Source organism: Sminthopsis crassicaudata, chromosome 2, assembly GCF_048593235.1.
Source record: "Sminthopsis crassicaudata isolate SCR6 chromosome 2, ASM4859323v1, whole genome shotgun sequence".
Lineage (NCBI taxonomy): Eukaryota > Metazoa > Chordata > Mammalia > Dasyuromorphia > Dasyuridae > Sminthopsis > Sminthopsis crassicaudata.
The window spans coordinates 36,835,870-36,859,084 of NC_133618.1; the positions used below are offsets into that span (position 1 = coordinate 36,835,870).

General features: G+C 35.3%; 1 long non-coding RNA gene across 1 annotated transcript; it reads right to left on the reverse strand.

Annotated features, from left to right (window-relative positions):
• Positions 1-20,754: 20,754 nt before the first annotated feature.
• On the reverse strand, positions 20,755-22,958 carry LOC141553177 (uncharacterized). Its single transcript, XR_012485299.1, has 3 exons — positions 22,837-22,958; positions 22,064-22,159; positions 20,755-20,989 (listed from the first exon to the last, which is right to left on the reverse strand). It is a non-coding gene; the product is annotated as an uncharacterized LOC141553177 (long non-coding RNA).
• Positions 22,959-23,215: the final 257 nt, after the last annotated feature.

Sequence of the window (23,215 nt, forward strand, 5' to 3'; positions counted from 1 at the left end):
GCTTGCTCGAGGATCTTCCTGATCTTGGGATGTGGTTCTCATTCACCTGTTCTACCAGGCAAAGCCTTCATATAGTTAACATATAATTCACCAACAGGTTGAGGTTTATTGGTAACCCTTCAGATGGCTTACCAGGACCTGGCGGCTGCCCTTCTCTGTAGCCACAGGTAAGAGCTGGTTAAGGTGGACATCAAAAGTGGATGAGCAGCCCTGAAACGGCTTGGTAGCTCTCACACCAGAACTGCTACTCCTCCTTGAACACACATATGGATTGCTAACCTGGGTTTTTTAAAAGACTATTTTTAAAGTGTTCCAAATCATTATTGATCAAAGAAATGCAACTGAGGTATCACTACACACCTTTCAGATTGGCTAAAATGACAGGAAGAGATAATGATGAATGTTAGAGAGGGGTGAGAGAAAACTGGAACACTGATACATTGTTGGTGGAATTGTGAATTGATTAAAACATACTGGAGAGGAATTGGAACTATGCTTAAAGGGCTATCCGCTGTACATACCCTTTGATCCAGCAGTGTTTCTACTGGGCTTGTATCCCAAAGAGATCATAAAGGAAGGAAAGGGACCCACATGTCCAAAATGTTTGTGGCAGCCCTTTTGTAATGGCAAGAAACTAGAAACTGTGGGTGCCTTTCAACTGGAGAATGGCTGAATAAATTATGGCATATGAATATTATGGAATATTATTGTTCAATAAGAAATGATCAGTAGGATATTTTCAGAGAGGCCTGGGAAGACTTACATGAAGTGATGCTTCATGAAATGAGTAGAACCATTATACAGATTATACAGTGATCAGTTCTGATGGACATGGTTCTTTTCAACAATAAGGTGATTCAGACCAGTTGGAATGATCTTCTGATGAAGAGAGTCATCTGCACCCAGAGAGAGGACAGTGGGAACTGAATGTGGACAACAACAAAGTATTTTCACCTTTTTGTTGTTGTTTGCTCACATTTTATTTTCTTTCTCATTTTTTTCCCTTTTTGATCTGGTTTTTCTTGTGCAGCATGATATTTGTGGAAATATGTAAAAAGGAATTGCACATATATAGGATCATTTGCTGATTGGGGGAGAGGGGAAGGGAAGGGAGGGGGAAAATTAGAACACAGGATTTTGTAGGGGTGAATGTCAAAAATTATCCATGTATATATTTTGAAAGTAAAAAAGCTCTAGTCTCATCACATTATTCTTCTAATAGCCATTTTATTTTGTCACTTCCCAGGCCTTTGAGTTGGACTTGAAACACATAGAAATAATCACTTGTTAGCCAAAAAAATGCCAAAATTACACTCACACAATATCAAGGCTGGAAATACTAAATAATACCAAAAGACACATATGACCAGAAAAGGAGGTAATCAGAATATAGAGAGGAGAGATGAGAGAGACAGGCAAGTCAATCAATTGGAGAACGGCTGAATAAATTGTGGTATATAAATATTATGGAATATTATTGTTCTGTGAAAAATGACCAACAGGATGATTTCAGAAAAGCCTGGAGAGACTTACATCAACTGATGCTGAGTAAAATGAGCAGGACCAGGAGATCATTATACACTTCAACAACGATACTATATGATGATGATTATACAGCTGCTTGGTGAGATATAGGTAGAAAATACACTTATGATATTATCTGGAAGCCAGAAAAAAAGGAGTAGGATCAACAGACTGCACACACTGAGACCACAAACATTGTGGTAAGTAACAGAAACAGAGCAGCCTGCTTCTGTCACTACAACTAGCTACCATATGAGTTGGAGCAAGTCATCCTCCAATCTTGGCCTCAGTTTCCCCATCAGGGTTTCTAAACTCTCTTTTCATTTCAGAATCCTATAATTCTATGATTTTGTATAATCTGTCCTAGCACATGACTAAGATTTTTTATTATAGCTTTTTATTTACAAGATATATGCATAGATAATTTTTCAGCATTGACAACTGCAAATCCCTTTGTTACACTTTTTCCCCTCCTTCCCACACTCCCTTCCCCAGATGGCAGGTTGACCAATATATGTTATATATATTAAAGTATACGTTAAATACAATATATGTATACATGTCCATACAGTTATTTTGCTGTACAAAAAGAATCGGACTTTGAAATAGTGTACAATTAACCTGTGAAGGAAATAAAAAATGCAGGTGAACAAAAAATAGAGGGATTGGGAATTCTATGCAGTGGTTCATAATCATCTCCCAGAGTTCTCTCTCTGGGTATAGCTGGTTCAGTTCATTACTGCTCTATTGGAACTAATTTTGTTGAAGAGGGCCACCACGTCCATCAGAATTGATCATCATATAGTATTGTTGTTGAAGTATATAATGATCTCCTGGTCCTGGTCATTTCACTCAGCATCAGTTCATGTAAGTCTCTCCAGGCCTTTCTGAAATCATCCTGTTGGTCATTTTTTACAGAACAATAATATTCCATAACATTCATATACCACAATTTATTCAGCCATTCTCCAATTGATTGACTTTAAGATTTAATGTGAATCATGATTTAAATAAATGCCACATCTCAGTATAAATAAAATTAAAACCTGCTGCTTTGCAGCTTCTACCTTTAACACCTGTGTCTGCCTTTTAGCTCTATGCAAAAGCAATCAAACTCCTCTTGCACAAGTAAAAGACATGATATGTTAAGTCATATGTCTTCTTCAGGCTCAATGCCTCTATTTCTTCAGTTGATTTTTTCAGGGGATGATCTCTAGACCCTTCTCTCCCTTGGTCCCCTTCCTAGCTTCCCATTGGCTTTTGGTAAATGTGTCTAGAATCAAACCCAGGACTCCAGAAATGTTCTGCCTGAACCAGAGGCTAGAAGGGCTGTATTCTCCCCAGGTTGGACCTTGTCTGTTAATCTCATGGGGGTGGGGGGGTCTGAAGCCAGATGGAAGCTCCAGTTGTCCTTGATTCCCACTCACAGCTCTGGCTCCAGTGCCACCAGTTACTTCCTTGAAGTCTCACCTAAAATCCCATTTTCTACAAGATCTCTCTCTTAATCCCACTTAATGCAATGCCTTTCCTGTCCTGAAATCTAGTTTACACATAGTTCTTTGTGTATTGTCTCCTCTGAAATTAGCTTTTAAACTCTTTTAGAGATCACTGAATAGCACCTAATAGCACCTAAACTCAGATCCACTCTCAGCCACTAAACTGTGGAACTTTGAATAAATCATTTAATCTCGGTCTGCCTCAGTTTCCTCAACTTTAGAAAATAATAGCATCTATTGCCTTGGACCCTTGTGAGGATTAAATGAAATATTTGTAAAAGTGTTTAGCACAGAACATAGAAAATAGCAGACACAATAAATGCTTCATTTCCTTCATTCCTTCTTGATGAGAGCAGAGATTATCTTTAGCCTTTTTTTTGTGCTTAGAGGTGTCTGACATATAGTAGATATTTAACAAATGCTGCTAAGTGACTGTGTGGACAAGATAAGCTATTCTATGAAGTATATTTCCCATGCAGAATCACAAAATGTAGGAATTAGCAGGGGCTATAATTGCTATCTAGTGTAACCTTTTTATATCAATATCTCCACTATATCATATCTGAAAATGGCTATCCAACTGTTTTAACAACTTCATGAAATAGGAAGGCTCTTTTTAAAAAGTCTAGATTTAAGCACCAATAAAAACATGCATCTCTATATATAATGTAAGGAAAAGAATAGTATGTGAAATGAAGGCCTCCTACTGGGAAAAAAAAAGGCAAAGCATGTCTGAAAATATGTCTCATTCTGTACCTTGGTTGCATTCCTTTTTTGTCAGAGGTGTTAGCATATTTGATCATTGCTTCTGGAATTATGATTCATTGTGTGTTGCTCAGAATCCTTGTCTTTCAAAGTTGGTTTTTCTTTAAAATGTTATTGTAGAAATTGTTTTTTATTTTACTTTGCATCAGTTAATATTAGAATGGGCCCCAACAGAGTCTCTATTTATAGGGGCATGGGGAAAAAATACAAGTTGTTATTGCCCCCCAGGATGGGTATAGGGGATTTGGGTTGTGGTAAACAGGACATGGTTCAAGGAGTTTGGATCCTAGTAGACAGGATTCCAGGAAGTTTGGGTCCTGCTACATATTTCTATTCTTTGTTTTTCTCAAAATTTGGCCAATAGTTAAGAAGCAAATATCTCCCTTGAGAAAGTCTAATCAATGAGCAAAGAGATTCCACCTCCCCACTTAGTCCTACCTTTCCCTGTAAAATACCCATCCTGGAGTACACCTTTAGACTAACCAATCCCCTGCTGCTTGATTCCATCCTGCTTTATACAACAATAAAACCTTTTCCTTTGAGAAACTAGTCCAGTGTGCAGGTTATTCTTACCTATCTACCTGCTTTCCTATTGCAATATGAATTCTCTTTTGTTTCTCTGAAACTGTGTAGCGCTTTGTTATGCATTGTAGCGAGCTATCGTCTCCAGAAGCTGCTGGATCACTCTCTGGGAAGAGATCTGCTGTGTCTACTCAAATCTCTCATACAGATTCTTCTTCCTGTAACGAACCGTTGTCTCCAGGCAGTTGCTGTTAACTCTTGTCCAAAGAAGTGACTTCCCTTCCTGCAGAGAGCCCCGTCAAGCCTGATGCAATGCAGAGTCTTTCTTCTTGAATCCTGGCTCTGAATCTCCTCCAGCTCTTATCCTTCTCCAGGCCGATCTCCTCTCCAGGCCCAATCTTTTATCCTCCCAGAGAATGGGCGTGGGATAATGCAAGGGCTTCTGGGAAGAACCACCCCAGCCAATGAGCTTGCCCCCTCTATCAAGTCAACCTGAGTTCTCACCTTGTAATTGTCCAGAAAACCTGAATTCTCACCTTGTCACCATCCAGACAACCTGAGTTCTCACTTAGTAATCCTAACATCTCCCCCTTTCTTTTGATTTAGAACATAGGACAGTTATGACCTTGAAACATAAATCCATCAATATGGGAAGTATTACAGATAATTACATAAATGACCTTGAAACATAAATCCATCAATATGGGAAGTATTACAGATAATTACATAAATTACATAAGCACATAGTAACATAGTAACGTAACACATGCTAGAAGTATATAACATAATCATAAATTGAAAATTTATAAATGTCCATAAGTCCATTGTCCATTAGTCTCATCTTGTGTGAGGAAGTCCAATGATTCCTGCTGGTTTTTAAAGTTCTTTAACAGTCTTCTTATTATCCATGCTCTTTCAGTGTCAGATGTTTCTTAGATCTTCTCCTTTATTTTGAGGTCTTTCTCTTTTTCTGTCTCTCTCTGATGGACAAGGTGAATATGACTCGTTGGCACCCATCTGATTCCTTTTCCTGCTGAAGAAATACAAGCAAACCCTCTCTCCCAGGCAGTTAACCTATCTAATTACCTTCTATTTACCACTTTCTAAATATCTTCTCATCATTTGGCAATTACATTGGAATTGTTTGCACTGGACACAGCCCTGTTGGTTTAAAAGGCCTGTATTCTCCCCAAGTGTAATCCATTTTTGCAATCTGATTGCCTTTTGGCTCACTTATCAGGTAATCCCTTTCTACCATGTGATTACTTTTCTGCTGGTTGATCAAATCAGAGTCCTGACCTTCTAAAGGCTCTTTAGGTGTAACATCAGCTGCCATCATGCCCCAAGTCTTTTTTGCCTGGGACCCTGGATCTGGGCCCCTCATCCTATTTCCCTGAATTAGTTTACACTCTGATGCCCAATGGAGTCCTCTGTTGCATTTTGGACATGGGGTTTTAGGTCTTCTCTCACCCTGTCTTCTCACTGTATCTCCATACCTACACTGAGCTCTTAGATGACCAATTTTTCCACATTGAAAACATTGCCGAGTTTCTCTAGAAGGCCCTTGCCAGGAGGGACCCTGTCTTTCCACATTCATCATTGTCCGGGTGTAAAAAGCATTTGTTCCCACTGTAGCACAGTGTCTTATGATCTCCTCTAAAGGAGCATCTTTGTCTAATCCCCATATAATTCTTTTGCAAATCTCATTGGCATTTTCCTTAGCCAGATGTCTGGTCATTATTTCTGTAGCTGAATTTTCTCCAATAGTTCTTTTGACAGCAGTTTGCAGACGTCCCACAAAATCTGCAAAAGGTTCATTGGGACCTTGCTGTATTTTAGTGAAAGCCTCTCCACGATCTTTCTGTCCAGGAAGGACACCCCAAGCTTTTATTGCAGCCTTAGCAATTTGTTCATATATTGTCATGGTATAATTAATCTGTTCCGAATTCTCTCCATATCGACCTTCACCAGCTAAGTGCTCAAAAGTGAATTGTGTGTTAACTCCTATTTCCAAATTGCATCTGACTTGAATTTTACATAATTCATGAAATTCCGCAAGCCATAATAAATTTTCTCCAGGTTCCAGACATGTCCTTGCTATGGATTTCCAATCATTCGGGGTTAGGACTTCATAAGACAAACCATCTAGTAACATTTTGACATAAGCTGATGTAGCCCCATAAAGGGTACAACCTTTTTTCAAATCCTTAATTTTATTCAAATCTAAAGGTGCATATCTTCTCCTTTTTTTACCTACAGAGTCAGTATTTTCAATCACAGGATATGCATGTATAAAATCACTTATATCCTGTCCTTCTCTCTTAGCTTTAACCAATGCTTTTTCTAATCTTGTCATAGGCTTAGGCTTCTTCACAGGCAATTCTGTTTGTGTTTCTGCCTCTTCCCCTCTTTCTTCCTCCATCTCTGAAGGTGGGGTTGATGTGGGCCTGTCAATAATCTGTTCTCTAGGCAGGGTTGAAGCTTCTTCAAGAGAATCATACCATAATTCCTCATTTAAATCCTCTTGCTCTAGGGAAAGATCTTGATCTTTCCTTTTTTCCTCACACTTCCTCCTCTGTTCATTTTTAGAACTTTTCCTTTTCCTACAACTTGCTTGATAGTTTAAGGCTAATTGAACTATGTTGTAGATATAAAATACTTCTGCAGAAATTGAACGAGGCCCATTTTTTGCTTGAAATTCTTTCATTTCATATCCCACTAGCTTCCATTTATCTACATCTATCTTTTCTTCCTCTAAGAACCAAGGGGATGTGTGTCTTAATGCAGCCAAGAGTTTAGCAATCTGTACCCAGGTTACAAGTAAACTCTGCTCCTCAATTATGTTGATTATACTCTCTATAGTACCACTCCTGAATGGGGGTGGGGCTGAGGTTGCTTCTGGGGCTGGGGATGAGTCGGCTGAGGTCCAGGGATTGAATATAGCTAACATCTGCCCCATTTCAGCTATAAGAGATTCCTGGTTTAGCCCTTAACAAGTTAAGTTCCTTATTTATCTATTAGCACGCTCACTTAATCTTTAACAAAGTTTCCTCGTTACTCACGGTTCTGGGTCAGAGAGACTGAGATCTGGATGGGAGGCTTTTCCACTGGAATCAGGACCGTGTCCGGGCACCAAATTGTGAAGGTCTGGTCTAGCTCCTCTTGTCAGGATAAGCAAATGTCCTTGCCCCACGTTGGGCGCCAATTGTAGCGAGCTATCGTCTCCAGAAGCTGCTGGATCGCTCTCTGGGAAGAGATCTGCTGTGTCTACTCAAATCTCTCAGACAGATTCTTCTTCCTGTAACGAACCGTTGTCTCCAGGCAGTTGCTGTTAACTCTTGTCCAAAGAAGTGACTTCCCTTCCTGCAGAGAGCCCCGTCAAGCCTGATGCAATGCAGAGTCTTTCTTCTTGAATCCTGGCTCTGAATCTCCTCCAGCTCTTATCCTTCTCCAGGCCGATCTCCTCTCCAGGCCCAATCTTTTATCCTCCCAGAGAATGGGCGTGGGATAATGCAAGGGCTTCTGGGAAGAACCACCCCAGCCAATGAGCTTGCCCCCTCTATCAAGTCAACCTGAGTTCTCACCTTGTAATTGTCCAGAAAACCTGAATTCTCACCTTGTCACCATCCAGACAACCTGAGTTCTCACTTAGTAATCCTAACAATGCATTATTATCTATTCCATTCATATACAATAATTTTTTCAGTCATTTCTCTTTTTTATTTTGTTTTTTATTAATTTTTATAATTATAACATTTTCTTTGACAGTACATATGCATAGGCCAAAAAAAATTTTTTTACAACATTATCCGTTGTACTCCCTTCTGTTCCGAGTTTTTCCCCTCCTTCCCTCCACCCCCTTCCCTAGATGGCAGGCATTCCCATACATATTAAATATCTTATAGTATATCCTAGGTACAATATATATGTGCAGAACTGAATTTTATTGTTGCTGTTGTTGCAAAGGAAGGATTGTATTTGCAAGGTAAAAATAATCTGGGAAGAGAAACAAAACAAAACAAAACAAAACAAAACAAAAAAACCAATGCTCTCAGTTTACACTCATTTCCCAGTGTTCCTTTTCTGGATGTAGCTGATTCTGTCCATCATTGATCAACTGGAATTGGATTAGCTCTTCTCTATGTTGAAGATATCCACTTCCATCAGAATATATCTTCATACAGTATCATTGTTGAAGTGTATAGTGATCTTCTGGTTCTGCTCATTTCACTCAGCATCAGTTCATGTAAGTCTCTCCAAGCCTCTCTGTATTCATCCTATTGGTCATTTCTTATAGAGCAATAATATTCCATAACATTCATATACCATAATTTACCCAACCATTCTCCAATTGATGAACATCCATTCATTTTCCAGTTTCTAGCCACTATGAAAAGGGCTGCCACAAACATTTTGACACATACAGGTCCCTTTCCCTTCTTTAGTATTTCCTTGGGATATAAGCCCAGGAGTAGCACTGCTGGGTCAAAGGGTATGCACATTTTGATAACTTTTTGGGCATAATTCCAGATTGCTCTCCAGAATGGTTGGATTCTTTCACAACTCCACCAACAATGCATCAGTGTCCCAGTTTTACATTCATCGTTATTTGTTTCTGTCATCTTAGCCAATCTGACAGGTGTGTATCCCTGCCATCTAGGGGAGGGGGTGACAGGTCAGAATTGTCTTAATTTGCATTTCTCTGATCAATAGTGATTTGGAATTTTCAGTCATTTCTCAATTAATGGCATCCCTTTAAGTTTCCTCCCCATTGACACAACAAAGTGTATTGCTGTATCTCAGCATTCATTTTCCTTTTTAAAATCTGAGATATAGGACTACTAGTAATGTTGCTAAATCCACATATATACACTTTGGGAACATAGTTCCAGAATAACTAGACTAATTCACAGCTTCACCAAAAATACATTGTTATATCTTTTTTTCCTAGAGCCTTTCCAACATTTTCCATTTTTATTTTTATTTTATTTATTTATGTATTTAACTATCTAAAGGGAGATGAGAGGTGAAACTTCAGTTATTTTAATTAGCATTTCTCCAATGATTAGTGATTTGGAGCATTTTTTTTAACTTGGTTGCTGATAACTTGGATTTCTTCCTTTGAAAACTATTCATATTCTTTGACTATCTTTTGAGAAATGAATCTTGCTACAAATTTGAATCAGTACATTGTACAATTGCATTTGAGATCTTTATTAGAGAAACTTGTTACAATGTCTTCCCCCTACCCCAGTTACCTGTTTCCCTTCCAATTTTTGCCAGTTTGACTATTTGTACAAAAACTTTTAAATTTTATTTTGTTAAAACTATCCTTTTTGAGGTATTCTGATGGAAGTGGATATCTTCAACATAAAGAAGATCCAACTCACTTCCAGTTGATCAATGATGGACAGAAATAACTACACCCAGAGAAGGAACACTGGGAAGTGAATGTAAATTGTTAGCACTACTGTCTATCTACCCAGGAATCTAATACTTAATGTGCAACAAGAAAATGGTATTTACACACATATATTGTATCTAGGTTATATTGTAACACATGTAAAATGTATGGGATTAGCTGTCATTGGGGGGAGGGAGTGGAGGGAGGGGGACATAATTTGGAAAAATGAATACAAGGGATAATATTGTTTAAAAATTACTCATGCATATATACTGTGGGAAAAAAAATCTAAATAAAAAAAACCCTATCCTTTTATGACAAATTTCAGACATTATGACAAATGGAAAAATTGGGGCATTACTACATGGAGTTGTAAAGTAATCAATCATTCAGGAGAGCAATTTGGATCTTGCTCTAATCCCTTATTTTAACTCTGTGCATCTTTCTGTATCAAGTATATTTCTTATAAACAACATATTGTTGAATTCTGGTTTCTAATCCATTCTGTTATCCTCTTCTGTTCAATGGGTAAGTCCACCCAACTTACATTCACCGTTATGAAGAGCAAGATCTTTTATGTTTCAGCTGAAGTAAAAAAAGGCAAAGGTTGAAATAATATCAGACAATACCGAAACAAAAATAGAAATGACTAAAAGGAATAAACATGGAAACTTTTGCTAAAAGGTACAATGAGGAACATCAATACTACGCAAATGCATTAAATGGTATAGCATCTAAATGCTATGATGTTTCCTCTACATCCTATTCTATCCTTCTTTTTTTGTCCCCTTTTTAAGTCTGTTTTGCTTCCTTTATATATACGCTCCCTCTGATTCTCCCCACACTTTTCACATAAGCCTTTTCCTTTCTATTTTCTTGTAAGATATATTTCTGTACCCAGATATGTTTGTATGTACGTGCACATGTGTATCCTTCTTTTCTTTAAATAGTTTAGATGAGAGTGATAATCAACTTTGGCTTTCTCTCCAATCCTCTATCTCTTCTTTGTTGTATAAACCTCTTTATTGTGTATCCCACTTATATGAAGTAATTTTTCTCCTTCTTCTACTTCCTTCCCCAACTCTTGTTCCATTCCCCTTCCTCACTCATACCATCCTTCTTTTTGAGATTATCCAGACACAAAAGAATCACACTAAAGCCCTCTAATCTCCTTCTATAACTCCTTGGTATGATAAAGTTCTGTGGGACTATGTAAATCATTTCCCCATGTAGAATGTACAGTTTAACCTTATTTATTACCTTCTGATTTTTCATTCATTTACCTTTATATGCTTCTCTTGACTCCTGTTTTTGTATGTCAAATTTTCTACCCAGCTCTGGTATTTTAATTAGGAATGCTTAAAAATCATCTACTTCATTAAAAATCAATTTTTTTCTGTTGTAGAAACTCAATTTTGTTGGGAAGGTTATTGGATGTAAGCCTAAATCTCTTGCTTCTGGTGAAGTTCTCCACTTTTTCATAGTGATAGGTTGCTAATCTTATATGATCCTAACTATAGCATGTTGGTATCTGAATTCTTTCTGGCTCTTGCATTACATTTTTCCTTGACTTGACAGCTCAGAATTTTGGCTAAAGTATTCCTAGGAGATTTCATTTTGAGATTTCTTTCAGTAACTGGTAGATGCTTTCAATTTCTACTTTGCCTTCTAATTTAAGATATCTGGGCAGTTTTATTTTTTGAAAGATGATATGTAAGCTTTTTTTGTTTATGGCTTTCAGGCTTTCAATGATCTTAAATTATGTCCTCTCTTTTCCAGGTCAATTGTTTTTCCAGTGCGATAATTCATATTTTTTCTATTTTTCCAGTCTATTGATCTTATTATTTTTTATTCTTTATGAGAGACATTAATTTCTATTTAGCCAATTCTAATTTTCAAGTAATTATTTTCTTCAGTAATATTTTGTACTTATTTTTTTTCCCAAGACGTTTATTTCTTTCCCTTTCTTTCTCTGGGTCTTACATCTTTTTGCATTCTTTATTCCTCTCATTTTGTTAAAAAAAATTTTAATCTTCTTAAAAATCTTCAGTTTCTGTTGAACTTTGATGCAAGCTAATTTTTTTCCTTTGAAGGCTTTGCTTGCAAATGTGTGCATATGTATATATGTATATGTATATATACATACAAATATATGTGTATATATGTGTTCATATATGTGTATACACACATAAAATTTCCTCTCCTCTATCTCATATATACACATGTATATATTCCTTTTATTGCTTTCACAGTTCATCATAAGGGTCCCACATCTGGCAGGAGTAGAGAACTACTACAAGCTTCTGCCTCTTTGGATGATCAAGGTGCTACACGTTAGTAAATCTTAGTTTTTAAAGTTCTAATTTTACAGCTGTCCTTTTCCTTCCCTTTCTCTTTGCCTCCAATATACTGAAAAGAATTACCTCTCTTCCTTCTCAGTTCATTTAGTTCCCCTACTTTCCATACTGGTTGAGATTATCAGCTATCTTTTTGGTTTTTCAAAATTGTTGATTAAATTTCAATCCTAAACACCTGGTTAAAAGTAGCCAAGTATCAACTCTTACCCTGACAACCCTACTCATCTTCCTTTCCTTAGTTTTATGAATTCTGGGCCACATCATCTCCCCTTTAGCCTTCCAACTTCATATGTGTGTCTTCCCAAATACTTTTCCCTCCTCAAGATTTTCTCTTTTGATTCTACTTTTTAAACACGTTTAATCCTTTTATAGTCTCTTTAATTGTCTTTGACCCTTTTTAAATTTAGAAATAGAACTTGAATTAGAATCTGCACCTGGATACTTTTCTTCAAATTTTCTTTGGTTTCTCCAAACATATCTTAAAATCTGACTTCTGCTTGATTTCTGCTTTCTTATTTAACCCCAAATCCTTTTCTCTATCCTCCCCAGAAGTTGAGATACTTTATATCATAAAATCACAGACCCAGCTGGAAGGAAAGCATTACAATGGCCTACCATCCAATTCATACTTGCCAGATGGGATGGTTAAAATATTCTATGAATTTGCACTCTTATAGTTTAGGAACTCTCCACTATTATGTTTACCTTTCATTGATAATCAGCCAGAGGGAAATAAATAGCCCAAAGTAAAGACATTCACTAAAAAGCCAGAGGAAGAGAAATAGCAACAAAGTATTTTACCCCCAAACCCAAGATGTATCCTCCCACAAAAACAACCAGTAACAGGGAGACTGGATATATTTAAGAGTCAGAAATAGAAAGATACACAGATATGGAACACATGTAGTCAGGCTACATGTATAGAGATAGGGCCAAGACACATATAAAGAAAAGCAAACCATGCCTTTTTTCAGGGCCACAAATATCTTCACTGGGTATTGCTGGAAACTAGTTCCTTCAGTTGCTGATTCACTTGAAATCATCAGTGGTTTTGTACCTCATCTAGAGTGCAACAAACGAAGCATTTGGATTATTTGTATTCCCTTTCCCAAGGGCAGGAAGCATCAATAACTTTCTCAAAAAGATATAGTGTTTGTAACCAAAATTTAAGAATACTTGAAATTGGAATTACCCATAAGGCAACTCTCAAAGTTTGCCCTGCCTCAGAAATCTCCCTTCTCTGCTAGAAAGTTAGATTATAGGATTATATTTTCTAGAAAATTAAAAAAAGGAACAATCCATAATCTGTAAATTGAAAAATTTTTAAAATAGCTATATTTCAGCATAATTGGTTTCCTATGAAATCATATAAGGTTTGTTTTAGGAATTTAAGAATATCATTCTTAGAAGGGGTCCATAATCTTCACCAGCATGCCAAAAGGATCCATGAAATAGAAAAGATTAGGAACTTCTACATAGAAGATTGGAGCTTCAGGAAGCACTTATATGAATTTTCATAATAGACTACATATGTTTATCTCATATGCCAGTTCATATTATTATTTCAAAATGTCACACCCTTCAAGATACATTGTCAGAGACCTTGTTTTATATAATCTCTCTAGCACCTAGAATAATGTCACTAAATAGCAACTTTATATGATCAAAAAGAGAGACATAAGAACTGTTACATTTCCCTCTCAAAATAACCATATGCAGCTGATGAAAAATATAATACCCTGATCTGCAGTATAGAATAAATTACAATTTCATGTCAATGGCTCAAAAAAGTTCTAGGAATCTGTGCTGACTCCAATGTTGTTCAGCATACCAAGTTATCTCTAAAAAACATCTAGAGATTTTGGTGGATTATAGATTTTAAAAGAGTCAAATAATATAAAAAGGCAGTAAAAAAAGATAATTCAATCTTAAACTATATTAGAAGAGACATACTACCCAGTGTGTACAGCTCTACAATGACTCAGAATACAATTAGAATACTGTCATCAATTGTAAAAAAAAAAAAAAAAAAAAAAAAAAAAAAAAAAAAAAGGAACATAAAGCTAAAGGGCTTCTATTCATGTCACATGAGGATGAGTTAATAGAATTGGGACATTTTCACCTGAAGAAACAAAAAAAAAGGAGATGTATCAGGGGTATGTGAGATGACCAAATAATAGAGTCTGTTTGAACAGACTATAACTAAGAGAATGGATATAAATTGCAAAAAAGCTAGTTTAAGCTTGATAGAAGAAAAAAACCTATCCAAAATGGAAACCAAATGTTCAGGAGTCAGTGTTTCCCTAAATTTCATTAGAAGTCTTACAAGAAAAGTTGCTTGTTCTATCTTACACAAAGGATTTTTTTTTCCTCAGATAAAAATGGAACTAGATGAGTCTTTTAATTCTGAATTTCTATTACACTGTGAAATGTTCTGTACCTATTTTTTTCATTATTAGATCTGAACAGTTTATTTCCAATGTGAAGTCCTTCATGAACTTTGAACTGCATACATTAGTTTCATTTTGTGTATCAAGGAAAAGAACTGATATAGAGAGGTGTCTCAAATTCAAAAAGTTTCTCTCAGTATGGATTCTTTGATGTTGTAATCGATTTTGTTTACTGATAAAGGCTTTCCTACATTCATCACATTTATAGGTTTCTCTCCAGTATGTATTCTCTGAAGTTGAATTGGCACAATTTAGTACTGAGGCCATTTCCACATTCTTGACATATATGGGGCTTCTCTTTAGTATGTATTCTTTGATGTTGTAATAATTTTCAATTAGTGATTAAGGCTTTCTCACATTCACTACATTTATAAGGTTTATCTCCTATATAGATTCTTTGATGTTCAATTATATAGCTATTACTAATGAAGGCTTTCCCACATTCATTGAATTTGTAGGGCTTTGCTCCAGTATGGATTTTTTTTATGTTAAAATAAGTAACTATTACTGCTAAAGGATTTTTCACACTCATAACATTTATTTGACTCCTGTAAATTATGGATTTTTTGATATTTAATAATGTAGCTATTACTCCTGAAAACTTTTCCACATTCATTACATTTATAAGGTTTCTATCCAGTATTGATAATTAGATGTCAAGATAGGTCTTGATTACTGAGGAAGGCTTTCCCACATTCATTACATTTTTTAGGCTTCTCATCAGCATGAATTTGTTTATGTTGGATTAGGTAGCTGTTACTGATTAAAGTTTTCCCACATTCATTCAATTTAAAGGTTTTCTCTCCAGTATATATAATTTGATGTGGTGATAGATTTTAATTACTAATGAATGTTTTCCCACATTCATTACATTCAAAGGAATTTTCTCCACCGTGGATTCTGTTGTGTTCATAGAATTGCCCCTTTCAACTGAAGGTTTTCCCACATTCCTTACATTTAAAGGGCTTTTCTCCAATATGAATTCTTTAATGTTCAATTAGATAGTAATTACTGCTGAAGTCTTTCCCACAAAAATATTAACAGGGTTTTTCTCCAGAATGAAATTTTTTGATGTTTTTCTAAGTGAGACTTTTTACTAAAGACTTTCCCACATTCATTACATTCACAGGGATTTTTTCCAGTATGAATGATCTTATCTATTTCAGGATTTCTTCTATACTTCTATACATTCATTACAAACACAAAGCTTTCCACCAATATGAATCTTCTTATGTTTAAAAAGAGTCCCCCTTTGGCTAAAGACTTTACTACATTCATTACCTATATCAAGCTTTTCCCCACTTTGAATCATCTAATGTTTATAGACAGTCCCCTTTCTGTTGAAGGCTTTCCTATATTCTTTACATTCAAATAACTTCTCTCTACTGTGAATCATTTGATATTGAGATAGGCTTTGAATTTTGTTGAAGGTTGCTAAATTATATTTAAATAGATTCTTCCCAGAATCATCTGAATTGTGAGTAATTAGATTTTGTTTACTGCAAATGGTTATCCTGGATATTTTATGTTTAAGGTGTTTTCTTTGAGTATCTGTTCCATGTTGAAAAATATAGTTTGAATGGTAAGTGAATATCTTCTTGCATTTATTATATTCATAAAGGTTTTCACCTTCAGAAATTTTGTCATTCTCAATTACATCTGAATATTGTTTTACGTTTACTTCAAGAACTCTCTTTGGAACATCAGGGATTGACTCCTGACTACTTCTGTCCAATTATTACAGTTATGAGGAAAATCTGGAAGAAAAAAAGATGTGTCAATATTCAATGCCTTCTGTGAGGAAGGCCTTCATCAAGAATATTCACTCTAGAACAGTTAGAACAAATTTTTATAAGAAAGAACTAAAGCTTAAAGTAAATGCCAATCTAATAATTAAGAACTTCACAAATGGATGGATTATCATTATAGGTAAACAAATAATTCTGGAAAATATAGACTGCTAAAACTGAAATCAATATGTAACAAAAACTCATTTATCTGTTACAAATAAATGGTTTGCATATACCAAGATAAGATCAAAATGGGTCCATGATTTAGGCATAAAAAAAATGAGATCATATACCACTACACACCTGTCAGATTGGCTAAGATGACAGGAACAAATAATGATGAAGGTTGGAGGGGATGTGGGAAAACTGGGACACTAATACATTGTTGGTGGAGTTGTGAAAGAATCCGGCCATTCTGGAGAGCAATTTGGAACTATGCCCAAAAAGTTATCAAACTGTGCATACTCTTTGACCCAGCAGTGCTACTTATCCCAAAGAAATACTTATATTAGCTTATATCCCAAAGAAATACTAAAGAAGGGAAAGGGACCTGTATGTGCCAAAATGTTTATGGCAGCTCTTTTTATAGTGGCTAGAAACTGGAAAATGAATGGATGTTCATCAATTGGAGAATGGTTGAGTAAATTATGGTATATGAAGGTTATGGAATATTATTGCTCTGTAAGAAATGACCAGCAGGATGAATACAGAGAGGTTTGGAGAGACTTACATGAACTGATGCTGAGTGAAATGAGCAGAACCAGAAGATCACTATACACTTCAACAACAATACTGTATAAAGATGTATTCTGATGGAAGTGGATATCTTCAACATAGAGAAGATCCAACTCACTTCCAGTTGATCAATGATGGACAGAAACAACTACACCCAGAGAAGAAACACTGGGAATTGAATGTAAACTTTTAGCACTATCTTTCTATCCAGGTTACTTATACCTTCAGAATCCAATTCTTAACGTGCAACAAGAAAATTGGATTTACACATACATATTGTATCTAGGTTATACTGTAACACACATAAAATGTATGGGATTGCCTGTCATCTAGGGGAGGGAGCAGAGGGAGGGAGGGAGGGTAAAATTTGGAAAAATGAATACAAGGGATAATGTTATAAAAAAAATTACTCATGCATATGTACTGTCAAAAAATTTTATAATTATAAAATTAATTTTTAAAATGAGATCATAAACTGATTAGAGGAATAGAGGATAGTTTACCTCTCGGACTTGTGGAGGGAGGAAGGAATTTGTGACCAAAGGAGAACTAGAGATCATTATTGATCACAAAATAGAAAATTTTGATTACATCAAATTAAAAGGCTTTTGCACAAACAAAACTAATGCAAACAAAATTAGAAGGAAAGTAACAAATTGAGAAAATATTTTTACAGTTAAAGGTTCTGATAAAGGCCTCTTTTCCAAAATATATAGAGAACTGACTCTATAAGAAATCAAGCCATTCTCCAATTGATAAATGGTCAAAGGATATGAACAGACAATTTTCAGATGATGAAATTGAAACTATTTCCACTCATATGAAAGAGTGTTCCAAATCACTATAGATCAGAGAAATGCAAATTAAGACAACTCTGAGATACCACTACATACCTGTCAGATTGGGTATGATGACAGGAAAAAATAATGATAAATGTTGGAGGGGCTGTGACAAAACTGGGACACTGATACTGGTGGAGTTGTGAAAGAATCCAACAATTCTGGAGAGCAATCTAGAATTATGCCCAAAAAGTTATCAAACTGTGCATACCCTTTGATCCAGCATTGCTGCTATTGGACTTATATCCCAAAGAAATACTAAAGAGCGGTAAGAGACCTGTATGTGCCAAAATGTTTGTGGCAGCCCTTTTTGTAGTGGCTAGAAACTGGAAAATGAATGGATGCCCATCAATTGGAGAATGGTTGGGTAAATTATGGTATATGAATGTTATGGAATATTATTGTTCTGTAAGAAATGACCAGCAGGATTAATACAGAGAGGCTTGGAGAGACTTACATGAACTGATGCTGAGTGAAATGAGCAGAACCAGGAGATCATTATACACTTCAGCAACAACACTGTATAAAGATGTATTCTGATGGAAGTGGATATCTTCAATAAAGAGAAGATCTGATTCAGTTCCAGTTGATCAATGATGGACAGAATCAACTACACCCAGAGAAGGAACACTGGGAAATGAGTATAAACTGTTTGCACTTTTGTCTTTCTTCCCAGGTTATTTTTACCTTCTGAATTCAATTCTTCCTGTGCAACAAGAAATTCGGTTCTGCACACATATATGGTATCTAGGATATACTATAACACATTTAACATGTATGGGACTGCCTGTCATCTAGGGGAGGGGGTGCAGGGAAGGAGGGGAAAATTCAGAACAGAAGTGAGTATAAGGGAAAGTGCTGTAAAAAATTACCCATACATATGTTTCATTTGCAGTGTCGTGATCATAATCAAAATTGTCTGTCTAGTATTTAATTATGAGTTCCAGTTCTTCTTTGGACACAAATTTTTTCCTTCTCAGACCTGAGAGGTAAACTATCCTATGTTCTTCTAATTTGCTTATAATATCATTTTTTAATAGTTTTTATTTACCAGATATATGCATGGGTAATTTTACAGCATTGACAATTGCCAAACCTTTTGTTCTAATTTTTCCCCTCCTTCCCCCCCCCCCACAGATGGCAGGTTGACCAATACATGTTAAAAATGTTAAAGTATAAATTCAATACAATATATGTATACATGTCAAAACAGTTGTTTTGCTGTACAAAAAGAATTGGACTTTGAAATAGTGTACAATTAGCCTGTGAAGGAAATCCAAAATTCAGGCAACAAAATTAGAGGGACCGGGAATTCCATGAAGTGGTTCATAGTCATCTCCCAGAGTTCTCCCAATGGGTGTAGCTGGTTCAGTTTAATCCTGCTCTATTGGAAATGATCTGGTTCATTTCATTGTTGAAAATGGCACATCTATCAGAATTGGTCATCATATAGTATTGTTGTTGAAGTATATAATGATCTCCTGGTCCTGCTCATTTCACTCAGCATCAGTTCATGTCAAAAAAAAATTATAATTATAAAATTAATAAAAAATTTTAAAATTAAAAAACAAATAAATGTTTTGTGAATATTTAAAAGAGATTATAAACTCTTAAGATCTAGCCTTGATTGAATAAGAGCAGATCATATAAAACAAAGCTCATTTCCCTTGTTAATAAAACTTATGAACAGGCAGATAAGGGATGTAAATAGCAGATACCTAACCTTCAAAAGTGCATTTGACAGAATTTTTCAAGAAATCTTTTTGGATACAATAAAGAAATGTGTATTAGACAATAATACAATCTACTGACTCTGTGTCAATTTTTAAAACCTCACTGAAAAAAGATACTTCAGTAAAGAGTTTTATTCATCTTAATTATATTTTCTAGTTTTATATATCTATATATCAAGGACATGGTGCAGTAGATAGAGCATGGGCCCTAAAGTCAGGAGGACCTGAGTTAAAATTCTACCTCAGATAATTAACACTCACTAGCTGTATGATCCTGGGCAAGTCACTTAACCCCAATTGTCTCAGTAAAAAAAGCCCAAAAAACAACAACAACAAAAGCCTACGTATATCTATATATCCACATAGATAGATAGATATCTTTCTATCTATCTGGCTATATATATATATATATATATATATATATATATATATATATATATATATATATATATGTGTGTGTGTGTATGTATATATCAAGATGGAGGAAGAGAGAAAAAGAGAAATTCTACTTGTGCACTCAATAATGAGAGAGAGAGAGATTTATTCTACTTGTAATTCAAGTAGACATTTATCTGTTTTGATGACATAAATTTATAAGATACTTGAGAAAATATAAGACCAAATAAGGGACTTTTTAAAACATATCTCAAAAGGCTAGAATAATGGTCCAAGATAAATAATATAGAATTTAACAAGGACACATGAGAGGTTCTGTACTTGGGATTAAATTATTAATTACCAAATCTTAGAAACTCTGGTTTAGCAGCATATCACATTAAAAAATTTGGGGGTTGAAACAAATGACAATTTCAATATTAACTAGTGGTATACTATAGCCAATAAAAAATTAATTCAAATTTAAGGTATGTTAAAAATGTATATCTACATCAGACAAAATAATAATCTTAGTACACCCTGTCCTAGTCAGACTACATTTAGTAAAATTTTTCTCAGTTCTGTATAAAATTTAAATGACACTGGGCAGTGGCCAATGACAAGAAGCTATTAATTGGTTTTCAAAGGCAAAGGATTATTTAGCTTTGTTTCATATGGCAAGTCAAAATGTAAATATATGAAATATAAGTTTATTATATAAAGTTTCATTCAGCAAGGCTAAGAAGGCTGGCATAGACAAATGCAATAAATAAAGAAATAGCCAAGAGGGAACCTACCATAGCATTTTGATACAGAAATTGGCCACGAGAATCTCAATAACATTGACAGAAATGTTGTTGGTTTTTTCCAGGCTCTTATCCAATATAGAAGGAAAGTAACACAAAATTTGCAGTGACCTGCAGACACCATATTATGTGTATCTTTATTCCATAGTCATCTAACTGCCATTTATGTTCAAAGTGAAGTAATGCCTTCTTGCTATAAAGAAATAAAAAGACTTTTCTATTTGACATGTTAACAGAATGAAATAATTCTATATTATTTCATGGAGGAAGGTCTTTTAGGTAAAAACAAAAAAGAAAAAGGAACAAAAAAGGGAAAGTTAAATTCTGTCCAATGTCAAGAGACATTTTGATGAGGAAATATCAGCAAAAAGTAGAAAGGGAAGAAGGGATCCAAAACATTTGGAGATTAATAACAGAGATAAAGCCATTTCAACATCATAAGGAATTGTAGCTCTTTATACATTAAGAAATGTGATTTGGATTCAAAGATACTAAAGTTTTTGGTTAAAGATCAACAGGAGAAACAAAAGTGATACTGTTCTAGGAAGATATGATAGATCACCTGGACAGAAAAAAGAAATAGATGATAGTTTCAGAAAAGTGATCACAGGCCTTGTACAGAGGAGTAATAAGGGACTTCAGTTATCCCATTCAGGTTCTTTGTTTCTAAGAGAGGGAATAATGATATTTTTGCTTATCACCTCAAAGATCAGAAAAGCACTTTGTAACTTATCAAGTGCTACTAGAATAGTATATATGTATCATGGGAGACTGTGTCAACCACAGAACAGTAGAATTTCAAGAAAGAAAACAGGTCACAAGAAATGAAGAGAAAAGGTTTAGATCATGTATTTGTGGGGTTTAAAAGTGAATGGAAATGAAGTGAAAGATAAAAGGGACAAGCAAAAGTATTGTTTTTTTAAGTAATGATCAAATATCTATAAAGAACCTTAAAACAAAGGGGAACTGAAGATGCAAGAAGACTTAATAATAATCATAGGAAAGGAAGAAGAATTAACATCAGAAAGAAAAGCAAATACCTCTTCCTCTAAGGCTAAAAGGAAATATAAGATGAGGAGATTTATGACAGTGAGCTTTCAGGGGAAAGGTGAAAAAGGAGTTCCAGATGGACAGCAATCAAAAAGGTTCTCCCATGACTTGTGACCTTTAAGAAGTGCCATTCTAAGATTTCAGGATAATACAACCTTACTAACCAGCTAAGTTACTGCTTGCAATCCTACCTAAGTTCCTGGTTTCCATTACTCACCAAGATGAAGGCTTCTTGGAACTTCTTCAGCTGGCCACCTTGATACTGCTCTTTTTTCCAACTAGGAGATGACATCTGGCTTAAAAACTGGAAACCCTGCTCATGGAGAAACAACAGGAATTTCTGAAAATTAAAGATATCTTAGAATTCAATCTTAGCCTGTCAGACAATGAACTTTTTTTAGGTGTCTAGTATGTGCCAAGCAGGCACTGTACTCATACCTGGGGATACGAAAAGAGGCAAAAAATAGTCCCTGCACTCAAGGAGCTCACTTTTTCATTAAGAAATAGTAGAAAGGACCCCTGAAGCATGCTCTGATTGATTTTGGGCTGCCATCAAGTAGCAGAACTGAAAATAGGATCTAAATTAGACTGAAAGAAAATTACTCCATTTAAACACATTCATTTCCTACTAAGAAGATGAAAACTTTTCATGTCTGCCAGTAACTACCTTGGGACTTTTGTGGAGAAACATACAGTAGGAAAACTAGTCTCAGGAGAATCATAATAATGCTTCTGAATACCACTTAAATGAAGCAAAAACCTTTAATTTAGAAAAAGAGAACAGAATCATTATGCTTTTATACAACATCATTTAGGAATCTTTCCCCATTATATGAAATTCTAAGAATATTCTCTTAAACAAAATTCAAATTCAGTGAAGCACTTCTTCAGATATTCCTGTCTATCGGATTTAGTAATATATAGGATAAGAGATTGCCAAGAAATTCCAAAAGCCAGATAGATGATTCAGGAGAAGGAAGCGATCCTTACCAAGGGAGATAAAATTCTCATAGTTTTCCAACATCACATTCCTGAACAAGTCCTTCTGAGCTGATTTCAACAGCCCCCATTCCTCCCAGGTGAATTCGACAGCCACATATTAGAATGTCAGTAATTTCTGAAATATCAAAAAACATTTCTTTTCATACAAAGTCTGTCTATTATATGGAACAAGAATGAATCAAGAAGCATTTATTTAAGTAAGCTATGTGCCAAGAACTATGCAGAGTGCTGAGGGAAAAAAAACGAAAGCAAAAGACCTGTATCTTCCACTGAGAAGTTTACATTCTAAAAGACATGCAGGGAAATGGTGGTCACAGAGGATTATTTTGGTTTAAAAGAGTCACAGGAACAGTGATTGGAACTTCGG